Below are 27,262 nucleotides of genomic sequence, written 5' to 3' on the forward strand. Positions count from 1 at the left end.
TGTTGTCTACTTTTACACATAATATAATTTTTAAAAAGATATTGATATTTAAGTATGGTCCTGAACCGGTAAATATTGACTGTGACATTCATGTCGAAGAGTCACATCTACTAATAACACTTAAATGTTTGGGTTAAGTCTAACTGAAAAATTTAAAATGTTTATGGAATATGGTAGAAGACTTGTGCCTGCCTGTGACTCAGATTGTCCTCTGTGTAGTGAATAGCAATCTATCCTTTGTCGTTATTCCATACTGGATTTTCTGTTGTTTAAAAACAATCAGTATATTTTTTCAGAATTTTAAAATAAAAGTACCAGATGGCAGACTTGGGTTCATTGGTAGGATACTGTGATAATGCAGGGAGTCTACAGCAGAGATTGCTTACCAATCACTTGTGTGACCCATCTTAGAATACTGTTCAAGTGTGTGGAATCTATATGAAACATGACTGATAGGAGATATAGAACTTGTATAAATAATGGCAGCACAACAAAAATCAGAGATTTGTTTGACCTTCATGGGAGCATTAGGGATATGCTGAAAGAACAGACCAGGCAAAAGCTTGAAGACAGGCGTAAGGCGCTCCATGAAAACCTCCTCAGTGAGCTCGAAGAACCAAGTTTAACATAATGACTGCCTGACTGCCACATGCACATAGATGAATGTTTCACCACTATGCCAGGCTAGGCACATAATGTCAGGTATAAGACTCTGCTGCAAAACCACCAGTGGCCTCGTGGCAATCAATATGTTAAGCGATCATTCTTCTCATGCCCAATATGTGAATGGATCTGGGAACATCGCTGATAACTGGTGCTCTGGAAAGTATTCTTTGCTATGCACTTCACAGTGGTTTGCAGAGTCTGTCTGTTGATTTAGATGCAGATGTCACTACTGTTACCAATTGGTAGTGCACATAAAAATAACTTTTATAATTATGCACAAACAGCTCTGTCCATAACCATGGTACAATATTCTGAATTTACATTTACCAAGGAAGAGTAAACAAACCATTTTCTACCAGGGAATGAAGTTGTACAATGAAAATAAATTAGCCAAGAGATTACTAAAACAAAATTATTTAAAAAGGCAGTTGAAAAGAATGTGTTAAGCATTATATTCTATACAGTGAAGGGGTAGATGTATCAAGAAAAAGTAACAGAAATAAATAAAATCATAAAACATCTGTTATTTCACATAGCCTCTAACATTTCTGCATATAATGTTTCTTTTCTGGAAACCCTTACTTCCACAGCTTTGGAATATGTAACACTAATGCCTCATTCTCTTTCTGAGCATAACATCTCGTTCATTATAGAGGGATGTTGACTCAGTTATACAGGCAAGCAAATGAGAAGATGTGGTACACAAAATGAAAACCAAACGATTTCACTACAATTCTGTTGTCATCTGATAATGTGTGTGTATTACACCATGAAATAATTTATGTATGGTGTATGTAGTGATTGGCAGTGTAATGAATGAACAATGTAGCACTAGCTGTTGAAATTATTAAATAATATATATGCAAAACAGTATTGCACAGTAGGGATAAAATGAAAGAGGTTGCACTGTTTTAAATACCCTAGCACTGTATAGGGAAGGATGGAGTATTCAGTTTCCATCTCCCTGTACTGATTTAGATTTTATGTGGTTTTTCTAAGTTACTTCATAACGGATTGGATCATTGCATTAGGTGTGAGGCTTTGTTGTGGTCACAAGTGGCCACACTGCAGCCAACATGGTCAGCCACTCTATAAGAAAGGAGATAAGAGAGGTGTTGATAACTGCAGACCCGTTTCACTACTGACATCACTTTCCAAACTTTTTGAGATGGTCATGTATTCTAGAATAGTATTCCACTTGAGCAACAATAAGGTCCTCAGGACCACTAAATAACAAAATGGCACCAGTTGGTATTTTCTGTGACCTCTACAAGACGTTTGACTGTGTGAGTCACAATATTCTCCTGATTAAACTGAGGTTTTATGCAACTGATGGTATGGATGGATAATGTCATACATGATCAAAATAATGCAAAAAGTTCTACTTAATAATGATTCAACTAATGTGAACTGGGGAGATTCTTCTGGTTGGAGAGAAACCGCTTATGAGTTTCCACATGGCTCAATCTCCTGTTGTTCCTCATGTATGAAAACAACCCTCCATCTAATATACAACAAACAGAAATAGTTCATTTTCCTGGTGAACCTAGTATTATTCCTGCTATTGTTATTACATTATCCATGGCTGTTCCATCCATCACTATCTTCTAGGAACAACTATACCTAGCACATGGCCTACAATATGCCTGAATTTGTGCCAGAGATCCTCACATTCCCCTACCCAGAGATGAATGTTTCCTGTTGATTTAGTATAATCCCTGTCTCAGTTACTTCTCCACACATTTTTGGAAAATATGTTGTTAGAGCATGATATTGTCCTTAGTCCCTGAAGTTGAAGACTGATCCTATTGTCTACAGCTAAACTCTACAAACCATGTTGATATGTATGGCAGAGGGTACATCTCATGTATTCTATATAAGGATTTCTTCCCGTTCCATTCACATATGAAGCATGGGAAGGATGACGGCTTAAATGCCTCTGTATGTGATGTAATTAGTCTGATGACATTTTTACATTCCTTACAGGAATGATATGGAGAGGGGTGAAGAATTTTTCCATATTCTTAGCTTAATACTTACTCTTGAAACTTTGTAAGCAAACTTTCACAAGGTAATAGTCCACCTTCAGGCATCTAGCAGTTTAATATTTCTGTACACCTCTCCTGCTTGTCAGACAAACCTGTGACTATTCATGCCAACTATTTTTGTGTATCTGCAATACCCCCTGTTAGTCCTGTTGGATATATGACCCCACCCACATATTTGAGCAGTATTCTAATTTTGGATGCACAAGTGCTTTGCACAACTGAGCTTGTGGTCATTCTTTATCATATTCCTAAAAATTGCTACTTCAGTGATTCTGCTGATTCCAAGCCTGACTCACTGATGCTGTTCTCTCAGGATACTATTTTTCTGCAAATTGTAGAGTGCACAATTTTACTTATCTGTGTGTTTAATGCAAGCTGCAAATCTTTACAGCTTGTCAAACCTTATCAAGATTTGATTGGATATTTGTGCAGCTTTTTTCAGAGAGCATTTCATTACAAACAGCTGTACTATCCACAAAAAAGTCCAAGTTTACTATTATTATTTTCTACTAGGTCACTAATGTATAACATGAACAGCAAGGGTCCCAACACACTTCCCTGAGGAGGCATGCCTGAAGTTACTCCTCCTTGTGTTGATGATTCTCCATCTAATACATATTGGGTCGTCCGTACCAAGAAGTCTTCAGTCGAGTCTCAAATTTTGTTTCATACCCCCATATTGTCGTACTTTTGTTAATAATCATTGGTGTGATACTGAGTCCAAAGCTCTTTGGAAGTTGGAAACACTTGATCCACATCTTGCCTTGACCCAAATATTTCAGGATGTCATGTGATAAAAGTTCACATTGGCTTTCACATGATCAATGTTATTGAATCTGTGTTGTTTAGCACAGAGAATGGCATTCTGTTCATGATGTGTTGCTATGTTCATACCCAAAAATCTTCTGGGATTTTACAACAGATGTACCAGCAGATGGATCTCAATGAGATAGGGCTGTAATTTTAAATGTCAGGTTCTACTACTCTTCTTCTGAACAGGCCTGATCTGTGCATTCACCCAATCACTGGGCACAGGCTTTTGTTCAAGAGATATACCAGGAGATTCAAAAGAAGAACAGATTTTGACTGTTTATTACAGACAAACTATAAATGATATAAACACTCTGCCACTGCACATGTCACTGGCTACAGGCAGGTTTGAAGCTTAGACACAGCTGTGCTGTTGTTTGTAGCAACATGGCAACTGCAGTGCAAGAGAGATCATTTTGTGCCTTACAATTTGTACAGAGTCAATCCACTGTTCAAGTGCAACATGTATTCTGCCATTGATTCAGCAAGAAGCTGCCTCTGCACTGACATACAAAATTCTTAGAAGTCAGATGCATATGCAAAGGGAAGAGCATTGAGCGGCCTTGCACGTTTGATGAAAATGTCGAGTGTATCTAAGATGTGTTCACACAGAGCCCTTGGAAGACCATATGATGGACAGACAGGAATTTAAACTTATTCAAATGATGATGTGGTATGTTCTGGAGTGACACCTACATATGAAGCCTCACAAGTTGCAGTTACTGCACTAATCATGTCCCGGTGGCCATAACAGAAGGTACAAATTTTGCATTTCAGTTCTCCAGGATATGGCAGAGGACACTTTTTCCGAGTGACTCACATTTTTGAATGAATTGACATTTCATCTACTGGGTAAAGTAAACTACCTTAATGTAGGAATTTGCGGATCAAATAATCCAGGTGTCTCCACTGAATGTGAAAGAGACTCACCAACACTGAATGTTTTTTGTTCTGTTTCTGTTGACGAAGTATATGAACTTTCCTTTTTTGTAGAGGCAGTTGTAACAGGAATGTCATGCCTGGACACACTGCAAAATTGGTTGTTTCCACAACTTCACGTAGATTCCAATGTTTACATTTTTATGCATGTTGGCCCCTTTCTTACATTCATCTAGAGGTGTTGCATTGTCATAACAACATCATCACACAATGTTAGATCAGAAAAGGTGGACAGCATGATATTGTTCATTGCTTTTGGCCTCCCAGGCCACCAGTCCTTGCGCATTGTGGGTATACATAAAAGACAGACTCTTTGTGTCACCTATAGCAGCTACTTTTCAAAAGATGAGAAACGGAATTGTTGAAGCTGTCCATTTGGTAAACAGGGGCCTGTTATTCATGTATGGAATGGCTGCAGGAAGCTTTGCAGTAAACAACTCAGTGACTCTTCTATTGATGAACATCCTCTGAGGTGAGACATAAGCAATACTTGCCCTGCAAACATATCCAAAATTGTGGTGGCAGAATGTGCAGGAGTGCAGCCCTGCATCCTTCACATTTCTGCCCCCTTCAAATAGATGGTGCAGCCATCACAAAGAGGTGCAGTGCCCAATAGAGAAGATACACAGCCAGCATGAGAGATTGTCCCAACAAGTGGAATGAAACAAGAGTACAACCAGCCTGTGTCTAAACATGTCCCTGAGAAGTGACCAACAAGTTGCTGAATGCTGTAACACAACTTTTCATCCCATAAGATTTAAACAGAACAAAAACATGATGCTCAATAAGAACCACAAAACTGGCATGAGCATCTGAATAAGAATGCGAGCTTACATCTAACAAGATTTCCAAACATGTGGTGCTGGAAGGCAGGAGCGCCCACTGGGATGGTTGTGGATGTGGTGCCAGTGGTGTCGAGAGCAGAGCCATGTACTGCGGTTTGGTGGTTCATCACAGCCAGCCAGCTGGGCGGGCTGTCCACTCACTGACCCACCAATCCAACTCAGTCCCACTAAGCCCGTGCCAGGACACTGGGCTGTGGCTGGCCTGATCATCCCATCCAGCCTGCCCACCTGTAGCTTGCGAACCAGGCCAGGCCCAGGCCACAACGCTCACTCAGTGGGATACATCAGCAGTGCTCATCTCATCCACGTCTTTCAGGGTCACAGCATCTCATATAACCTATCTAAGTGCGTAGGGTAATTCATGGCTGGAAGAGATAATTTTCTAAAGCATAAACTATCTCAAGTAGTTTTATACAGAGTGATTTTTTCCACCGTGTACAAACTCTAGGGATTGATTGATGAGAGGATACAGAACGAAAATGGTCTAATGAACTTGTGTCCGGAAATGCATGGTTTCCATGCTAGCGACCATTTATTCATCCATACATTATTACAGAGACTGCTGTCTAATATGCACTGTATCATGCAGGCACAATAACAGTGTGTTAAAATGGTTTCCATGTGACTCGACACATCCATGTACACGCCGTAGCATGTTCTGTCTCACACATTCACATCAGCCAGGCTGCATCTCAACAGTGTCAAAGGGAGCATGAATATGCTGCCCCTGCATGAATAAACTGCTCGCAATGTGGAAAGTCAGTCGCTAGTAAGCCCTGCACAAGCTTTACGTGATAAGAATAGTGACGATTGTCATGCAGAATGTTCCACACAGTCGTCTGGCTTACCCTGTACTGGTGAGCCAACTGTCTGGTGCTGACACAGTGGTTCTGTCTTACACTAAATTCTATGGCCCATTGGAGGTGTAAAAAATTTAAGCTGCCACGTTAAGGGGAGTTGGAATGCCCAATCCCAACAATGTTAAATTTAGTGACTTGGCTTCCCTGTATTTCAGGAACCACTGTAGCCATCGACATGAAACTTTTACAGGACATTAAACTGTGTGTTCTGGGTCTACTGAACTACAATAATTGCATTTCAGCCACTGCTTTCGGAAATACAATTTTTTAACTACACGGTTAAAATTTTGTGTACTTTTTTGTACATTATCCTAAATAATTTTATTTATACATAACATTATGTTCTTCTTCTAGTTCAGTAGATTTGGGATATGTATGTTATTACTCCCTGAAAATTTGAATACTCTACTCACAGTGGTTTCTGCAATTTAGGGAAGAATGCAACAGAAAATGTAAGTTTTCCAGAATGGCTTCTAAAGTTTCAAGAGACTGTAACTTACTTAATTTTTTATTTCTACTCACTCAGAAGCACCCTGCACCATACTGTATATCATCCTCTTGATCTTTTTCCAAGTTCTTTTCTTCTTTCTGGACTCCTTAGAGGCCAACTGTGCTGCTTACTCTGCTTTATCAATGTGAACCTTGTCCATCCGTTCAAGTTCTCTGATACAGCTTATTCCAGGATTAATTTTGATATGCTGTAGCACTTTCACCCTACCAATGTTGCCATCATTAAAAGTAATAACAGCATCACTGACCCCTCTTCAGTGTCTTCATTCCAACAAAAACATTTTTGGTAAGCGAGTCCATATAAGATTATTGAACGACTCATTGGGATTTTGAGTCTGACCATGCAGGCACTTCTTCAGTAATTCAGGATTCACCAGGTCTCAGTAAATATCGATGTCTGCTGCTGGGGTGGAATTTTTATGGCTGTATGAACTAGGCATTCCGGTAATTGCACTATGAATCAGGTCCAGGAGGGCAAAGGTGCTGTACTAGTTTTTCATCAGTTGACAGTCTGTGGAAGATGGTAGCCCATACTGCCTGCTTCATTTTCAACAAATCCTCAGTATTATTTCTAATGGCCACCCCATAATACTGCAATAGTCCATCAATCATTTTGTCTGTCAGTCTGCCTATAGTGCTCAGAGCTATTTGAACCATTTTTGAGGAAGTTGAAACAAAGTTTGAGACACAAGAAACTTTCTGATGGTAAAACTATAACATCTTCATTGGTCCCCTAGAACTTAGAACTACTTAAACCTATCTAACCTAAGGACATCACACACATCCATGCCCGAGGCAGGATTCGAACCTGTGACAGTAGCGGTCGTGCAGTCAACTTCCTCAACCTGATGCCCATCCTCTTCTGGACATGACCTTTATAGCACAGCAATGCACATTCTTCTATATAAAAAATTAGAGACTTTATTAGATCTTGGAGTAATGCACGTAGAAATTTTAACATTTTCAACCAGCGTAGATTATATTTAAAAAATAAAACACTTCCCATGTGAGTTTATAAGTGATATATATATTTCTCGAAAACTACAAGTCTTGCACGACTGAATTTGCTTTCTGCAGAGGCGCTAGAGGCAGGTATAGCGAAATTCTTGGCGTGCCAGCCTGCGAATGTTTGGAAAGTAGTGGTACAGCAAGTTTTGTATTTGATGCTTGATCACTAACAAACACAGCATTTTGTAAGTCGTCAGTAGGAATATCGCATTTCTCTATTTCTGCTAGTATCTCTGTCTCAGTCACGTTTTTGTTCCTCACAAGGTAATTTTGAAGTACATAAAACTTGTGTTTTCATTTTGAAATCCTTGGTTATACACTGACCTGTTGGAAAACAATGGTGTTTGGTAAATTTCTCTGACCGTAAATCAGCTTCAAAAGCACATGTTCCCTCTTTGACATACTGCTTAATTTGTGCTGTAAATTCAGTCCTCGACTTATCAGCAGATTCAGAAATATTTCTGGATGTTGTTGATGGATGGGGTAGGATGTTATTCATATTCACATGCCCTGTTCCTGGATATTGGGCACCGACGTCAGCGAGATGTTGAGGTAGCTAACGGAATTCGGCTCCAGTGACAAAAGTAAATGGGCACAGATCTCGAGTTCAGAGCTGCAAACAAGCATTTGCTAGAAAGTCTTCGTTTCTGTCACTACTGAACCGGTAAGAGTCAACTCACCAGATTTTTGCCGTGGAAGGACTACGAATATGTGCTCCATCAACATAGAAGTTGAAGAGCCTGTTTTAAATGAATATACAAATTCACATATATTACAGTGCACAAAGCTGACGAATTCCTTAGAGTTTGCACAATGTATGCCGGAGAAGGATTTCTACACTACCAAACTCCCACGTGCTTGTGACATTAATATGAATTCTTTATCCTTCGACCTTTGTTATACTGACAGCGTATGAGCATGAGAGGACGAACTGTATAAACCGAGAGGAGTTATTTGGGATAACACAGTGCTGTGTTTCTGATGCAGCCATCTTAAATGAGACAAGCGTTGATACTGATGCTATGAGTCCCCGTAGCTGTGACATTCAATGAAACTGGCCGATTTTTTGTGTCGTTAGCTGGCAGAAATGCACCCATGACGAGCTTATATATATCTTAGGGAAGCATACCGAAGAAGTTGATGTTTTATGCCCTACTACATGGCTTCCAAACACCGAATCTAGCGACACCAACAAAATAATAATTCAAAAGAACGTCTCTTTGACACCACCATTTTCCGCTCATAAAAATGTCTCTCTATGAAATCTTTCGCAATGGTGTACTTTGGTAAAAATTACTCTGTTAAGTGGAGGCTATCATCGAAAGCTGGAGACTTTATTCCTATCCAAAAATCCCTTCTGAGGTATTTCCTCTGAGCACTTCTTTCTTTCTTTACACGTTGACCCAGCAAGATGCACAGTAACTGCCCGTTATTTTATTTGTGCAGCCCAGTTCAGAGCGTTCATACATTACCACTCCGTACAGCAACTCCCGCTAGATTACGTCCACCTCAAACCAGGCCAACTTCAACAATACTAATTAAAAATACGCAATGAATGCGGTGCCTTTCGTTCAGTGACACTACATACAAAACTGTAGTGGTGGCTATCCTTTTTTTTTTCGACCGTATTTTTCATCCGACACCGATAAAGAACCTGTGAACGTTCTGTTTTTTTCTCTTTCTTTTTTTCCTGTGGTCAGAGCATGCCATTTCCACCAAATTCCTGTGGTGATGCAAATACTCTTCTCGGGTTTGCTCTCGGATCGCATTGTGCAAATCCCACAATATTTCGTCGATACAGCTGTTCGATATCTTTGGGTGCTGGGTAGCTGCTGCGGGCTCGAACCCGGGATCTCCTGGTTACATGGAAGACGCTCTATAAGCGCTTATAGGGCGTCTGCCATGTAAGCAGGAGATCCCGGGTTCGAGTCCCGGCCGGGACACACATTTTCAGCTGTCTCCATCGAGATATATCAACAACACCTGTCGGCAGCTGAGGGTTTCAATTAATTATCACTTCTACGATAAGTTCCAATTAGTATGGTCTTTCGCCCTGACTTACAATCACCAAAACTAATTAATTGCTCGCCACAAAATTGTAAAATAATCTCACCAGTTGCCACGCGGTTTTGTTAACCGGGCGGCACACAAATAGTTACTTATGTGCAATCTAAGCCATGTTGGACGGTGTACAGTCCTCGCGAGTTCATTTCCTATTTGTACCGAAAACTGCATTTAGTTGCAGCCTGGATGTGACGTCATCGGAGGCAGCGCGTAAGCTGGCGTTTGACTGAAGCGGGCCTGGGTGCGAAGTCACAGCCTCTCATGCCATGTTTATATAGGGGCGCAGAATTTTTAGAACGGAACCGACAGTAGAACATGACCTCTGAACTACATCTTTAAGAGACCTTGTACTGATTGTTATTTACATTAAGGACCTGAAAATTGTTATATCTTTGTTATTTAATGGATGCAGTCAAGGTGCTGTAATCGGAACTTTCTATCATTTTTATTAATGGTACTTAATCTACTACAAATAAGAACGTTTTTGTTCCAAATTTAGTTTTGAGTAAATTACTTGAAAACTATTAGCGGTAGCTTAATGGCGTCACATAATTAATGGTTTTATATCAAACTGAAGCATCACACCAATTTTCATCGCTCTGAGTGTAATATTTATCGCCTCCAATTTTTCGTAAAACCTCCGATCTTGACCAAAATGTTACTCCCATCAAGTTGACTTCTAACAGTTGATGGTGACATACATATGCAATTATGAACAATTTATGGCTTCCTAGCTTTATTATTTAGCGCCACTTATATTTCTCTTAAAACGATGTATTTAGGGAAACATATTCACCTGATCACCCTGAGATTTAATAATTTAAACATTAATATACTGAAGCATAAGTTGACAAAGTTTGGAAAACCTACTTTAATTTTTAATTTCATTCTTAGATTATGGCGCAATACTTTGTATGCTACGGACAGGCACGTTACGATGACGTGGCGTCAGTAGCAGTGGACTGGGTAAGTCTTGGTACACTCGCTCACCTCTGTATCTCTCAAATGATACAACCCTTGTTTCGCCACAGTGTCTAGTTATGAGGTGATCCGTGCCATGGGTCAGACTGCCATGTATCAATCGTAACAGGTCCCTGACCTTGGGGAAAAAGGCTTACAGCCTACGACCCTTATCACTTTGGTCCCATTCCCGTTGCCAGATGCCAGCCCACCAGAAGATTATTTGCCATTTCTGTCCGATATTTTCTTCTGTAATTTCCCTTACCTTAAGAGATCTTCCCTTCTTCAGCCAGTAGGATGCAGCTCGATATTTCGTAGTCATATCTATGGGACAAACACCCGACACCCCACACAGTGCCTCTACTGACACGGCTGAGTGACACATGAGCACATTTCTCTGTCTGCACCTCACAGTCATCCCGTTCATCACAGGGACGAGTCTATGCGCCCACACACTTTCCACGTAACATACTAACGACTCACAGAGGGCGCTGTGGTGTGCTCTGATGTGCGTGATGGCTAGTCTGTATTGTGTGGTATTCAAATGTGCTAATCTGTGCAAAACTTTCTCTGCCTTATTTGTAGTTAGTTTTATGTGCTGGCTGAAGTACGTTTGTCATCAACATGTACTCCCAAGTATCATGTGGCTGTGTCTCTTTTCATGTTTGTGTAGTTTGTTTTTATCGCTGGGTGTCTTTGTAGTGTGACTTTCATTACTATATGAACCGTTTCGTGCGCCACAATTGTTAATTTGTTTGTTGCACCAGTGCAGTGCTGTGTTCAGGATACCACGGGATTTGCTCTCTAATGCCAATATTGTGTTTGCTGATACAGCTACCATCAGGTTGTCAGTATGGTATCATATATCGGTACCTCCCCATGGGCGGGCATCATAGCAACGGAATTGCAAGTTTCTGTCCGACACCAATAGCAGCCGTGCGCGATCTGGCGGACCCAATGGTGTGCAACTGGTGCGCCACAACTCCAGCGGCTCTGTACCATGAGCGCCCTCTGCCAATGCAATATAGGATGGCCGGCGGCAGCGACTCGAGCAATTCGCACTTCGTGCCTCGGCGCAGTGACATCATCATTCGTGCTTAGTTCAATGAGCCTCTTCCTGATTGACAATGACAGCTGGACTCTGTTTCTTGCTCCATCATTTATAATGAGTCTTCATTCACTTGGAGAAATACAAGTTAAGTAAATCTTTTGTTTACTGTGTTAACTGGTTCACTAATCATTTGTGCATCCATCCAGGTTTCCTATAAAGACAGCTGCTGCATCATTCTGTTTCCCACCTCTCCTTGCTGTAGTGGCATCTTCTGCCACCAAATGTAACAGCAACACCAAATGTAACGAGAAGAGGTAGAAGGCACCATATTAAGACTTGTCTGAGCTTTCCAAGTGATTTATCGTTTCCAACTACAGTGCCGCCCTTCCTCTCGTACTGCATCTCTGGGTCCCGCAATGCTGAGGACATCACATGGCTCTCTGCAAAATGGCTTGCAGCTTGGCATGGAATGGCTGCCTCAGCGACCCGTGCACGCACTGCTGTGAGTCGGCCTTGTGCGGCAATGGAGTTGCGTTGTCGTCAGGATGCCGGCAGTTGACTCAGTGGTCTGCTTCCCTGCCGACTCAGCACCACTCAGTGTGAGCTGCAGGCGGCCACCTGCATGCTTCTCGCCAGCATGGCTAAGATCGTGGCGACAACAAGCACCTGCGATCCGGAGTCCAAATCTGCAACCCTTCCCTCAGGATGCCTCCAGCATGTGTCAGAAGCCAGGACGACTGCCTGCGGTAGTGAGCTGTGGAGTGGCCCACCGCTGGCTAGCTACGGACCCCCATTGGTCTCAGAGGATCGAACCAGCAACTTGCCGTGGACTGGAACTCTGGAGCCCCATTTGCTGCTGCGTGTAGCTGTTGGTGTGACACGCCCCACCGTCCAGGAGAGCTGCCACACTTGAATGAATCTCGTTAGAAATCTGCACCTATTTATACATGGCTGTGCACCTCTGTTTTGCATATGCGCCGCTTCGCGTCATGTACTCATAACACGCTAGGTTGGCCAGTGGGCCCTTTCTGACTATGATTTGCGACAAGTAAAACCGCTTGTACACTCTTTCAGCGATTTGACAGCCCTGTGGCCTCTATTCCACTTCCGCAACTGTTGGTATGCGTAACTCACTGCAATCTGGCCCGCATCTGGCTGTACCTTGTGCTCAGAATATGGCACAAAACTAAATTTCCCTATCCTAAACGGTGGTGCCGCTACATTACCATTGTGTATGATGTCGTACACAACAGTCAGCATAGCCTACGACTTCATCAGTGAAGTCATCCCCATTTAATAGATGCAGAAGGGGATCAAATGTGATCGACTGCATGTCGAGCCTCTTCCACTACTTTGCGGGAGCCCACCTGCCAATCTGCTACCCTGTTTTTACAATAGTCGAGAAAACCGCCGGACGGGGTTACTGGTACCTTAAGTTCATGGAGTCGTGCAAGCAAAGCAGGCCACTGAAGATTATCAAAGACGCCTGCAATGTCAATTGAAGTCGCTATTGCACATTACGTGGGGTGCGCCATACAATCTACAAAACTCGTCGATTGATTTGCCTGCTCTAAATCAGTACTGGTGTGAACTAAGGCCGTAGAGCACTCTGTGCGCCTGTAGGCGGTTGTACGGTAATCGTTCCTGCACCTTAGGTAGAGAATTTAAAAGGCATATTGGCCTGTAGGATTTCGCTTCTGAAAGTCTTAGTCGGCTGATTTTCTAATTATTACAGTACTAGCTGTCTTTCACAACTCAGGTACCACACTCAGCCACAGAGCGTCATGTAATAAGTCTGTCAAATATGCTACTATTAGCGGTGCAACCTGTTGTATTGTTACTGGGCGTATTTTGTCTGGACCTGGATCTTTCTTGTTCTCTAGTTCTGCAATTGCTAATGCGACCTCCTCCCACGCGAATGAATAGGTAACCGTTTCAGTTATATTCTCCGTGTTCAATTCGTCTCTTAGTCTGTATTGTGTTAGTGTATCCGTGGCTGGGTCATGATCTGACTGGAATGTGTTCAGTAGGAACTGCGCTATACTTCTCCATCCTCGTGTCGTTGTATCATTAACCAGCTTCATTGTTGACAGAACTAAAGGGGTTCAAATGGTTCAAATGACTCTGAGCACTATGGGACTTAACATCTATGGTCATCAGTCCCCTAGAACTTAGAACTACTTAAACCTAACTAACCTAAGGACAGCACACAACACCCAGCCATCACGAGGCAAACTAAAGGGGACTTAATTGTTTTCGTCGATTATTTTGAACGGTAGACCCCAGGTGTTGCTTTGCAATTGCACTGAGACGTTTTCCTCCCAGTGATGTTTCCTTGACGTCTGTAGTACGTCGTTAAATAGGCCCTTCGCATTTCTGTAGTCCTGTAATCTTACACTGGCGTCGAAAATTAAAGCAACAAGCGGAAATTTTGCAAGGCTGCGTTTATTTTCCCACAGGTGATACTGAAGTAGAAACAATGTAAAGAATACAAAACGTAAACGACTGCAACATGCATAACGTTAGACAAAATTCCTCTTAGCTCTTTCCAACTTAACAGATATGCACACACATTCCGAGAACTTGTTAATGTGCTCGACATGGAGTGTGACCACCTCTGGCAGCAATACAGGCCTGACAAACGATGGAACACGCTGTGAATGATGTCATCAATCTCACGTTGAGGCAATAACGCCCATTCTTCCCGCAGAGCCACTCGCAGTCTTGCAGCGCGGCTGGTGGATGCTGACGTGATGCAAGCCGTCTCTATGGAATTCAAATCGGGAGAGCGCGCAGGACACGCCATGCGTGCAATATCTTCCGTTCCAAGAAAACATCAAGCATCTGTGCTCTTTGAGGGCGAGCATTATCTTCTATCAGTACGAAGTCTGGGCCCACAACACCTCGCAACAACCGCATACGAGGTCCCAAGATCTCGTCACGATACCTGGCAGCAATTAAACCTTGCCACTTCACCCATACAATTTCATGAAGAGATGTTCGACTGGTCAACATAATCCCTGCCCAGACCATTAGGGATCCTCCTCGATATCGGTCTCTTTCCACAAGTTTGGGTACAGAAATCGTGTTCCACGTTCCCTCCAAATGTGGATCCGTCGAGAACTACTCTCCAGACGAAATCAGGACTCATGTGTGAAAACAACATTGGCCACTTTTCGATCGCCCAGGTGACATGTTGATGACTCCACTCTACACGTTTCCTTCTGTGAAGAAGCGTCAGAGGAACTCATATGGCAGACTACAAAGGCCACTCTGCCGAAGCCTTCTGTACACCATTTGCCTCGATGCAACACACGTCCAGTGGATGCTGCGAGCTCACATGCCAGTTGCCGTGCCTTACTAAAGCGGTACCCGTGCCCTTACAGCCAGATGACGCTCCTCTCTCCTGAATTCACACGTGGTCAACCCTGTCCTGGTCTTTGGGACACAGTTTCGGTCTCTATAAACTGTCGCCATTCCGAGAAACAACAGAACGATTCACATTAAGCCAACGGGCCACATCAGTTTGCGACTATCCTGCTTCCTTTCTTTCTATGGCCCTCCATCGCAGAGAGTCTGGTAGGCGTCTTCTCTGTGCCATACTGCACCGTCTGTGACTGTGTACACAGCGATTGTGGATGTGGGGCTACCCGGCAAACATTACTTCGTTTCATAGGTGCCCTGACATCATCATTATTGACATTGTTGTCCGTTGACCGGAATGCCGTCTTCCGTGCAGAACACGATCGGACGGACGTCTGGTTGAAACTAGCGGTTTGTTGCTTTAATTTTGGACACTAGTGTAGTTGTCTATCTCTGGATGTAATAGCTCTTTGATACAGTTTTGTCTTCCGTCTCGTGTCGTATCTAAGTCTGGTTATTTCAGAACTTCATGGTACTTTTGTGCTTGGCCTATTTAATATTTGTAGTATAGCAATGTTTCGCGCAGTTCGCAATATTTCAGTTAATTTGTGAGACATGTTATCAGTACTACCGGCTGTATTATTCTTTAGTTCCTCTGGTACGTACATTGTCATTGTTCCAGTTCGCTTTGCTGACAATGAGTCGAGTGTCTGTAGTTTAGTATACATTGTCACGAATGTTTATAATGATTATGTTATGGTCACTAGCCATGAGGTGTAACCGACCATGTGATGTTCGTGTTTATACTTTTGACATTTGCTAAAGTTGTGTGCCATAGTTGCTCATCCCATTGGTGTATCTCCTGTAAGTGTGTGTTTGGTCTCCCATGCTTAATTCGCCTGCTTCATTTACTGCGTTTTTATATTTTCTCCTTTTATCAATGAAATTCAATATCTTTTGTGGTACCCAAGGATGTCTACTAGCTCTCGTCTTGTTATCTGCTTGATCCTCTGCTGCCTTCAGTATTTCATCTCCCAAAGTTACCCATTATTCTCCTGCTGTATTACTTTGTCCTGTTCTTGTCAACGGTTCCCTAACGCTCCCTCTGAAACTATTCCGGTTCTTTCAGTTTATACAGGTCCCATACCCTTAAATTCCAACATTTTTTGCAGTTTCTTCAGTTTTAATGTACAGTTCATAACCAATAAATTGTGGACAGAGTCACATCTCCCCCTGGAAATGTCTTACAATTTAAAACCAGGTTCCTAAATCTCTGTCTAAATTAGGGCTCATATGGAGGCGAACAGATCGTCCTTCTTCTCGCGCTCTATTTGCGAGTGGGACAGGAGGGGAAATGACAATTCACGGTACAGTGTACCTTCCGCCACGCACCTTACGATGGCTTGCGGAGTATCTGTGTAGATGTACAATAGAGTATTCTCTTGAATTACTTCATTAACAGGTTGTTCTATGTCGCCGGTTCTATCTGCATTCCAGAGTGCTGACTGACATAATGTCTGCAGATATCAACAGCTTTGTACCTCTGGCAAAATGTGCCACATTTCCTACCATATTCGTGTAGCGATCTATATTCTTTTGCGTGAACATACTGAGCATGTAATGGTGTTATTACGCAGGTTTGACTATCACTGTTTATATGTCAATCGTTACTAAGTGACGATTGAAAAGCTGAGTTACCTCGATGATACTGAAGTTCCCGTTAAGAACAACTGCCGCGATGGCTTTACGATCTCCAGTGATTGTCATGGCGTTTGATGGAAGGCAAGTTAACTGTCATTACTGACGTAAGGTTCTTGTAGACATAGAATGTCTGGTTTGCATTCACCTATGAGTCGGTGTAATTCAGCGGCCACTAGAGTGCTCCTTGTGGTAGTTAGCTGTAAGATTCGCAGGGCAATTTCGTATAGAAGAAGCATTTTGTACCTCTTTGTTGTGGGGCAAAGAACACTCTACCAAGGGCTCTAACAATGTCTCTGTAAATTTCCTCTTTATCTAGGCCGTCCAGTCTCGGCTTACATGCCGAAAGGAGCAGCTCGCGGAATGCAGTTGAGTCTGTTGGCATGTTCTCTGTACGCATTATCATTCTATTCGCCTGTTCCGCCGTTGGGAAACAGACTGAGTCTCCCTTTGGGTGGACTGACGGATAAAAGCCTAAGCGCGGTCTGAAATATGTCTCACTCATCCATCTTACTTAATTTGAGGTTAGTTTCCAGATCTCCATATTACATATGTTATTCCTCCTGTTTTGTTGGTTTTTGTGTGGTGTACGTAATTACGTGTGTTATTTGTATCTTGCATCTGGTAGGTACCACCAGTGTGTATATCTTCTTTACAATCGTCTTATTTGTCACTACAGTTGTCTATGGGTTTGTTAGTATCTGAGAGATTTTCTTTGTCCTAATTGCTTCAGTGACCTTGACGAATTAATTTTATTTCGTGGTGGCAAAATCATTCTGGTATTCCACCATTAAAATTTCTTACATTTGTGCTTGGTTTGATGTCTAATTTCTGAACATATAACTCGGAATCAAGTTAACCACGTGCTGAAGTTCGGCCGTTCGTAAGCGGCCGGCGCGGTTTCTACTTCGTATATCTACTCTACAAAACCTTGCGAATCGGATAAACCTCTTACCAAGCTAGTGCATGAGTATAACGGTGATAGGTATCTCTCTGAACTATATCTGTCGTGGGTATGTAAATGGAATGATTGAATTATTGTGTTCCAATTCACTTTTGTGTCTTTTTCCTTTTAAATTGTGCTATTATACCATTTTTTGGCGAATTAATTAGTTAAATTTTTGATTCAGGCACCAGTCATGTGTATTCATAGGATGTGCATAAAATTCAGTCATGAAATAAATGTGCTACGTAAAAGATAAATTCTGCATCCTTTACCTTTCTCATTGATGCCACTTTTCAAATTAATATTCTATTCCCTTATTTTTTTAATGTTAATCTGCTTGCTTGTGATGAACAAAAATGGGAGGAAAAATCAAAGTGAACGGTGTAATGTCTCAAAATTAAGGAATTCACATTTAATTAAACAAGCTCATTGATGTACGACATACAATGCTGTTCATCATGTTAGTTTGTTTCAAAAATTTGCTTTCTTATAATTAAATTCTTATTTTAATGAAACTAATAATTTCCAGTTCGGTCTTTTTTTAACTGTTAGGAAAGGCTTGGGCTGGTGGCGAGCCTGTAATTTTTAAATTTATAATTGTCCTTATAACCAGAAATTGTGCACAAGGGTTAATCTCCATTATTCCTGGTACGTAACTCGAGGAGCCTTGGCTAGGATCCGTTTACAGTTCGACATACATACTTTACATATTGACATATAAAAACGCTTGCTTGCCACTTCATTCTCTTGTTTGTGACATGGTTACTTATCACACACTTGGGCGGCAGACACATCAATCATCTTGTCGTTGTTTATCATGTCTAGGCTGGGATTGTCTGCTATGATTGTATTTGACTTTTGGAAACCTCCAGATATAAAGGTGACTTAACAGTATCGTATGTATTCTGCTTAAGCTTTGTGTCAGTAGTTTGGAATTTTGGTTTGGTGTTAAGGTCTGTTAATTGTGCTTCAATGTTCTGTGACGTGACAGTGGGGTTAGAGTTGTCTTCAGTACTTTTCCATGCCTCTTTCGCGGGTACTGCAGCTGTTGTTGCTCAGGTTCTTCTATCTGAGAGTCACTGTTCTGTAATATGGCCCATTCCTGTAGATCGTATTTTAACTGCCATGCTACTCCTCGGTCAGTGAACCCCACAAAGCACATGTCTTCAGTGTAGTCTGTAACGTTTAGAAAGCTCGACCGAGTTACCTCAATGTGGACTAGTGTGAGGGAATCACTGTCAACATTTGGTGTTGCAAGAAACAGACCACTCTGTCAGCACCAGGATATGGCCCGGCGCCAGCTTCTCGTCCTTGTGAAAGTTGATTTGTGCTTATCCCTACTGTGTGGTGTGTAAACATTTGAGTTGGGATCAAGGCTTGGATATTGTAAGAAAATGAAACACCTACAGCCGTCCTTATGTTGTCACTCACTGTGTAACTACCGGTTTTGGTGCTTCAGTGCACCATGTTCTGGGCTTAGTTGATGCTGAAGGGGTTATCACGATCGGCATGTATGATGCATCAGTGACCAACAACTGGTTTATGCAGACAGTAACTGTGATGTCATCCCTCCAACTATCAACTGTCAGCTCCATCAGTGGCCAAGAACTGGTTTACACAGACTATCACTGTGATGTCGTCTCTCCAACCATCAACTGTCAACTATATCAGTGGCCAACAACTGGTTTACACAGACTGTAACTGTGGTGTTGTCTCTCCAACCATCGACTGTTGGCACCATCAGTGGCCAACAATTGGTTTATGCAGACTGTAGCTGTGATGTCGTCTCTCCAACCGTCAACTGTCAGCTCAGTTGATGGTTGGAGAGACAACATCATGGTTACAGTCTGCATAAACCAGTTGTTGACCACTGATGCATCGTATTTATGACTCATGATAACCCCTTCACCATCGAATAAGGCCAGAAGATGGTGCACTGAAGCGCTGAAAGTGCTAGCTAAACAATAAATGACAACATAAGGATGGCTGTAGGTATTTCATTTTCTCACAACTGTGAACGGCCGTAGTCCCCCAGACTCCCTGGCACAAGGATGGACATACAAAAATCAAGTCATGGATAGTTGCTCGGTGTTGTCAGGTCGTTTATAGAACGATTAAAACTGTGTGCCGGACCGAGAGTCGAACTCGGGACTGGCGGAAGTAAAGCTGTGAGGATGGGGCGTGAGTCGTGCTTGGGTAGCTCAGATGGTGCCGGCACGGTAGCTCAGCGTGTTCAGTCAGAGGGTTTAGCTACCCTCTGTAATAAAAAAAAAAAGACTGAGTGAACGGATCAGCGAACAACTTGAACGGGTGTCATCGGACGTCCGCCACGAACAAATTCAACGAACAATCTAAAACAAAACGAGAAAAAAAGATGGTAGAGCATTTGCCCGCAAAAGGCAAAGGTCCCGAGATCGAGTCTCGGTCCGGCACACAGTTTTAATCAGCCAGGAAGTTTCATATCAGCGCACACTCCGCTGCAGAGTGAAAATCTCATTCTGGAGCCATTGCCATAGTCTATTTTTTCTAGCTGGCTTGTAGATCTGACAATCCACCCCACCGTTTGTATTACAGGATTTTCCTCTGCATCTACGTGTGCAAGAGATGCATCCAATGGTGTTTATCTCCTACTGGCACTCGGTCCTTTTGTGTCCTTCTTCGCCGGTCGGTGTGGCCGTGCGGTTCTAGGCGCTTCAGTCTGGAACCGTGTGACCGCTACGGTCGCAGGTTCGATATTGCCTCGGGCATGGATGTGTGTGATGTCCTTAGGTTAGTTAGGTTTAAGTAGTTCTAGGTTCTAGGCGACTGATGACCACAGATGTTAAGTCACATAGTGCTCAGAGCCATTTGAACCATTTTTGTCCTTCTCCGCCACTGCCACAAACTTTTTTCTTTTCCGTGCTAGGCTTGGTTGTGTTGTCTATGTCTCAGCACTTAAAGCAGTATGGTACGGCCACAAAGCCTTTAAGGAATAATGACTGGAAACCCAGAAATACTCGGTCTTGGTTGAGGAGTAGATTTGTCACACGTGAGCTCACTTCAAGAACGTTGTTTAAGAAGCCTTTTCCAACCTTTGGGCCTGTCTTAAACCTATGTTTAACCTCTGGTGCGAACTGTTTCTTGGTTGCAGCAGCCTTTGTTCCGTGTATGTGCCAGAAAGGTGCTGAACAGTTGTAAGTGTTTGGCGTTTTTTTGTTGTTGTTGTTTCACTCTTTATGTCTGTAATTTGATCAGTTCTCTCTTGAAGTTTTCGGTAATCTTGCTGCGTTTCAGTTTCAATGATTACCACAGTTGGGATTGTGCGCACTGCTTTAATTTTCAGTTTCCCTTTGTAAGGGTTTACTTGGGATGTAAGTACTCAGATAACATGTTTAAGTCATGATTAGAGTCTGATTTAACAAACAAAGTTACTTCTTGTTCTGAATTGGTGTTTTTTATTTTTGTTTCAACTGTATTTTTCCTTTTGTTATTAGTGACTACTGCAGCAAAGGACTAAAATGGAAGTCCTGGTATGGTTTTTAATTTTTCAGCTTCTGTCTTGATTTTCTCTGTTTCTCGGTTTCTTCTTTTTAATCTGAATTTGTCCTCCTCTATCTCCTCCACAAACACACTCTGCTTATCGTTTTCATTCTTCAGGACGCCTCTTTGACCTTCAATTCTGGCTTGTTACAGTGCATCAATAGATTCGAGGTCATGTCTTGCAATAGCGATGGTGCGTATCTCCACTTATTGTCTTAGTCTAGCATATTCCTGTTTCAGTATGCCTACCTGACCTTCCAAGCTCGCCTGGGTTATGGCATAAGTAGTTTGACTGCACCTGAAAACTGGTGATGGGCTAACAGAGAGTTATGCTTTCCTTTGAGCTCCGGTGCAATGTTATTAATATGTGCGTTGATAGTTGCTAAATTTGCGTCGTCGAGCGAATCGCATACGGCGACATCACTTGGCACTTCCGCAGGGCACATGTTTACAGTTTTAAGGTCGACGCACCTCCTTTGAGGGTGTTCATTAGTAACAGCAGAAGCAGTCGGAAATGGCGTCCTTTGGAAGATCGTCGCTTGCCTCAACTCGCTGATGCACCCTCTGTGAATACGAAACTGAATACCACCCGGCACGACAACATTGCAAACTACCAGACAGAAAAGTGTTCCAGCTCGCCACACACACGTAACTCGCAGACGTCCAGTCTCGGCACTGTCCTTGTTCAAGCCTCACTCGAACACTGAGGAGAAGACTGTTTGTCAGTACCCAAGAACGTTGCACACTAACAGCTCGGTCTGAAGGGACTGTTAATAACAGAAATATTACATTACATTACATTAATACGTGTTCCATACACGATGAATTCGTAATGATGTGCAACGTGTCAGTTTAACATAAGTTTTGTTTATACAATATCTTGCTTTTTTTTTAGTTACTACTTCATATCCAAAAACTCATCTATTAAGTAGAAGGATTTGTCATTCAGAAATTCTTTTAATTTATTTTTAAATGTTGGTTGGCTACCTGTCAGACTTTTGACGCTATTTCGCAAATGACCAAAGATTTTTGTGGCAGCATAATTCACCCTTTTCTGTGCCAAAGTCAGATTCAAGCCAGAATAGTGAAGCTCATCCTTTCTTCTAGTGTTGCAGCTATGCACTTCTCTATTATTTTTGAACTGGGATGGGTCATTGATAACAAATTTCGTAAGTGAATGTATGGATTGCGAAGGTACTGTGAATACCCCTAGTTCGTTAAATAAATGTCTGGAAGGTGATCTAGGGTGGTCCCCAGCTATTATTTTGTTTACACGCTTTTTGGCAAATACTTCTTCTCTTAATGATGAATTATCCCAAAATATGATGCCATATGAAAGCAGTGAATGGAAATAGGCATAGGAGGCCAATTTACCGATATGTTTATCACCAGAATTAGCAATAACGCTCGCACCATAAGCAGCTGAACCTCAACATTTCAGCAGATCATCAACGTGTTTCTTCCAATTCAGTTTCTCATCAGTGCACCCAGAATTTCTGAATATTCTGCCCTACCAACAAACTTCTATTTAAAGTCTATATTTTTCAATGGTGTTATGCCATTTACTGTACAGAATTGTATGTTCTACGTTTTCTCAAAATTTACTGAGAGTCCATTTGCACAGAACCACTTAATAATTTTCTGAAAGACATTATTTACAATCTCCTCATCTAATTCTTGTTTGTTGCACGTGATTAGTAGTGTCATCAGCAAAAAGAACTAGCTTTGCATCTTCATAAATACAGAGCGGCAAGTCATTAATATATATTAAGAACAATAAGGGACCCAGGAATGAACCCTGTGGGACACTATACTTGATACCTCCCCATTTAGAGGGCTCTGCTAATTTTTGCAGACTATCTGTAATGTTAATTTCAACCTTCTGCATTCTTCCAGTTAAATATGCATTAAATGTGCATCTAACAGTTTCACTAATAAAGCAAAATCTACGTCATGTGCACAAGAGTCTGGGAAAAACTGACAGCACAAACGGCGTATCTCTGCACCAGCACTTGTAATAAAGTGAGCACTGCGCTGAGTATCTTGTATGCCATACGCTATAAAGTGCATCTCCAACTGCAGACGGTACGTGATCCGGTCCTCTTTGTGGCCGTCAGACGTCCGAAAATTCGGCGTAAATGTGGCAGCGGCTTGCCGAAGTGCGGCCTTCATAGCCAAAACCTAAGTGAGCTGAGGTATGCTCTGCAATAGCTCCTGAATTTTCTAACGCTATCACTGAATGACTTAGTGACAGCTCCGATGTTTGAACAGACAGGATAATTCAAGAGGACACGCAAACCTAACGCGAAAATACGCTGTCAGCAAATTGTAACCCGAACTATCACAGAATCACCAAAAATTCATCACATAAGCACCGACAACAATACAGACCAACAGCATTAAATAAGAGTATTCCTAACGCAACAACACAAGAACGGACCGCCTGAACTATGCACAAATGAGAACGGTTACCAGGACAAGAATTTCGCGTAGTTGCGACTGCGAAATTTCGACACAATGTGCAAAATGAAATGTAACGAACGCCTACCAAAATCAGTACAACTTCTACTGGTTTAAATATAATTAGATATCATTTTGGCATTGATTATTTGTCTATTAGTTTGATTCTACTGAGTTTCTTCTTTAATAATTGCAGGTTCAGTTTATTTGTGTCATTCTGATTTCTTTATTCTTAAGGTTCTGTTTAAATGCTTGTGACTTCCTAAGGGACCAAACTGCTTAGGTCATCGGTCCCTAGACTTACACATTACTTAAACTAACTTATACTAAGAACAACACAATCACCCATGCCCGAAGGAGGACTCGAGCCTCCGGCGGGAGGGGTCGCGCAGTCCGTGACATGACGCCTTCAACAGCGCGGCTCGCCGATTTTAATGATTAGATTATATTGCTCTACCACTGAACGTAGCCTATGATAACGCAATAAGCATTAAAACGAACTTGTTCTCAAACGATTATCCAGTAGGTTGAACACCATACATACAGATTTGAAATTAACAGTCTGATTCAGGCCAACGAACTACATAATATACTTCGGGAAACACAAAAAGACATACGAGAAACAGCCTCGTCGCTATTACTGGAGTGTCCCTAACTGTGGTCGGGTTACTAGCAGTAGTGAAATACACAACTTGCAGTATCAACTACTTATTAACATAACAAACTACGTACGGTTTCTGATAACCGATGTCCCTCACAACGTGATAATGGAAATGTCGATCCTCGACGGTGCCCGACAGGTGCTCACTGAGACAAAGCCCGTGAACGTCGATGTGGCGGGGAACAGGGAGGGTAAGTGAACGACACGGTTCCACGAAGTGACGACTTTGTGGACAGCCACATGCAGATAGTCTAAGCGGTGCCCTCGGAGGCGGTGCACATACGTGTATTTCATGCACGAAGTTGGCCAAAGTTACAACATGAAATAAAACAATTACGGTATTTCTATTAGATTCTTTATTTCTTACGTAGAATGCTATGTACACTACTGGCCATTAAAATTACTACACCAAGAAGAAATGCAGATATAAATATATTATACTAGAATTGACATGTAATTACATTTACACGCAATTTGGGTGCATAGATCCTGAGAAATCAGTACCTAGAACAGCCACTTCAGGCAGTAATAACGGCCTTGGTATGCCTGGGCATTGAGTCAAACAGAGCTTGGATGTCGTGTACAGGTACAGCTGCCCATGCAGCTTGAAAACGATACCACAGTTCATCAAGAGTAGTGACTGGCGTATGGTGACGGGCCAGTTGCTTGGTCACCATTGACCAGAGGTTTTCAGGTGGTGAGAGATCTGGAGAATGTGCTGGCCAGGGCAGCAGTCACACATTTTCTGTATCCAGAAAGGACCGTACAAAACCTGCAACGTGCGGTCATTCACTATCCTGGTGAAATGTAGGGTTTCGCAGGGATCGAATGAAGGGTAGAGCCACGGGTCGTAACACATCTGATATGTAACGTTCACTGTTCAAAGTACCGTCAGCGCGACAAGAGGTGACCGAGACGTGTAACCAATGGCACCCCATACCATCACCCCGGGTGATACACCAGTATGGCGATGACGAATACACGCTTCCAATGTGCGTTCACCGCGATGTCGCCAAACACGGATGCGACCATCACGACGCTGTAAACAGAACCTGGATTCATCCGAAAAAATGGGGTTTTGCCATTCGTGCACCCAGGATCGTCGTTGAGTACACCATCGCAGGCGCTCCTGTCTGTGATGCAGCGTCAAGGGTAACCGCAGCCGTGGTCTCCGAGCTGATAGTTTTAACGAAATCGGTCGTAATGAATGGGATTGATTTGAAATTTCGTTAAAGAAGAATAATAAAATTTATCTGTTATTTTTAAGTTAATTTTCTTTCGTGCGAACTTTGTTGTAGAACCACTCTCTTACTTTCGTGTGGTAATAAAAAATTTTTACTTACTTAATTATTACGTACATTTAAAGAAAAAATAATATTTACGTGAACTCATATGAACTGGTTAAGAATATTAGGTTGAGAATTGGGTCCTTTAAATCATTCGGCCTTGGCATACACTTTCCTGATGCAGTGGATTTTTTTGTTAAATATTTTTACTGAATTTTATCCCGGCACTAGCCATAGAACACAAGATTACCTCTATTAGCAGAAAATGTTTTAGTTATTGCCAAGCCGACATTTATCACTGATCAAACCTACTTCATTACACATTTAAGATATTTTGAAAGAACCAAACTGTTTAAATTTCAATGTTAACTAACATTAGCTATCCGCCTACGAATGCACAAACGTATAATTAATTCAAATTTTATCAGCCACAGGATCACTGAAAAAGAAGAACAATTTCTTAATTCACCATTGATTTTTATGCATCTGTTCACATAAACTGAATAACATGTCAATGACTTCATTTCGATAAACATTGAACATTTACTACGTAGGACAAGTGCCCTGGGCGCCAATTTAACGAAATCGGTCGTAATGAATGGGATTGATTTGAAATTTCGTTAAAGAAGAATAATAAAATTTATCTGTTGTTTTAAGTTAATTTTCTTTCGTGCGAACTTTGTTGTAGAACCACTCTCTTATTTTCGTGTGGTAATAAAAAATTTTTACTTACTTAATTATTACGTACATTTAAAGAAAAAATAATATTTACGTGAACTCATATGAACTGGTTAAGAATATTAGGTTGAGAATTGGGTCCTTTAAATCATTCGGCCTTGGCATACACTTTCCTGATGCAGTGGATTTTTTGTTAAATATTTTTACTGAATTTTATCCCGGCACTAGCCATAGAACACAAGATTACCTCTATTAGCAGAAAATGTTTTAATTATTGCCGAGCCGACATTTATCACTGATCAAACCTACTTCATTACACATTTAAGATATTTTGAAAGAACCAAACTGTTTAAATTTCAATGTTAACTAACATTAGCTATCCGCCTACGAATGCACAAACGTATAATTAATTCAAATTTTATCAGCCACAGGATCACTGAAAAAGAAGAACAATTTCTTAATTCACCATTGATTTTTATGCATCTGTTCCCGATTTACGGGTTTGCTATTGTTGGTCGCGGCACAGCCCAGCAACACCGCTAAAAAATGCTGAAAAATTCTTAAAGAAGTTTTATAGATGACGTGGGCAAGCTAATTTACATAAATAATTCACACTTTTGATAAACTCTAATATATTTAGATCAAACAACAATACAACTCACATTAATTCGTAACGCATCGTCTAATGGCGGCTAAGTCCAGACAGAGACAAAAGAAGTCTACCCATTCGTAAAAAACTCTTTCACAGTGTCCTACCGCAATGACTTCTGAACAGAGAAGACCAAAGAATACATAATGCATTGTGCTTAAATAGTATTGCTGACTATTAACATTTCTTTGCAAATTGACGATATTATTCTCTTCTGGCAACATATCTCTGCTATCGCAAA

Source organism: Schistocerca americana, chromosome 3 (assembly GCF_021461395.2).
Source record: "Schistocerca americana isolate TAMUIC-IGC-003095 chromosome 3, iqSchAmer2.1, whole genome shotgun sequence".
In the NCBI taxonomy this organism is placed as follows: Eukaryota; Metazoa; Arthropoda; class Insecta; order Orthoptera; family Acrididae; genus Schistocerca; species Schistocerca americana.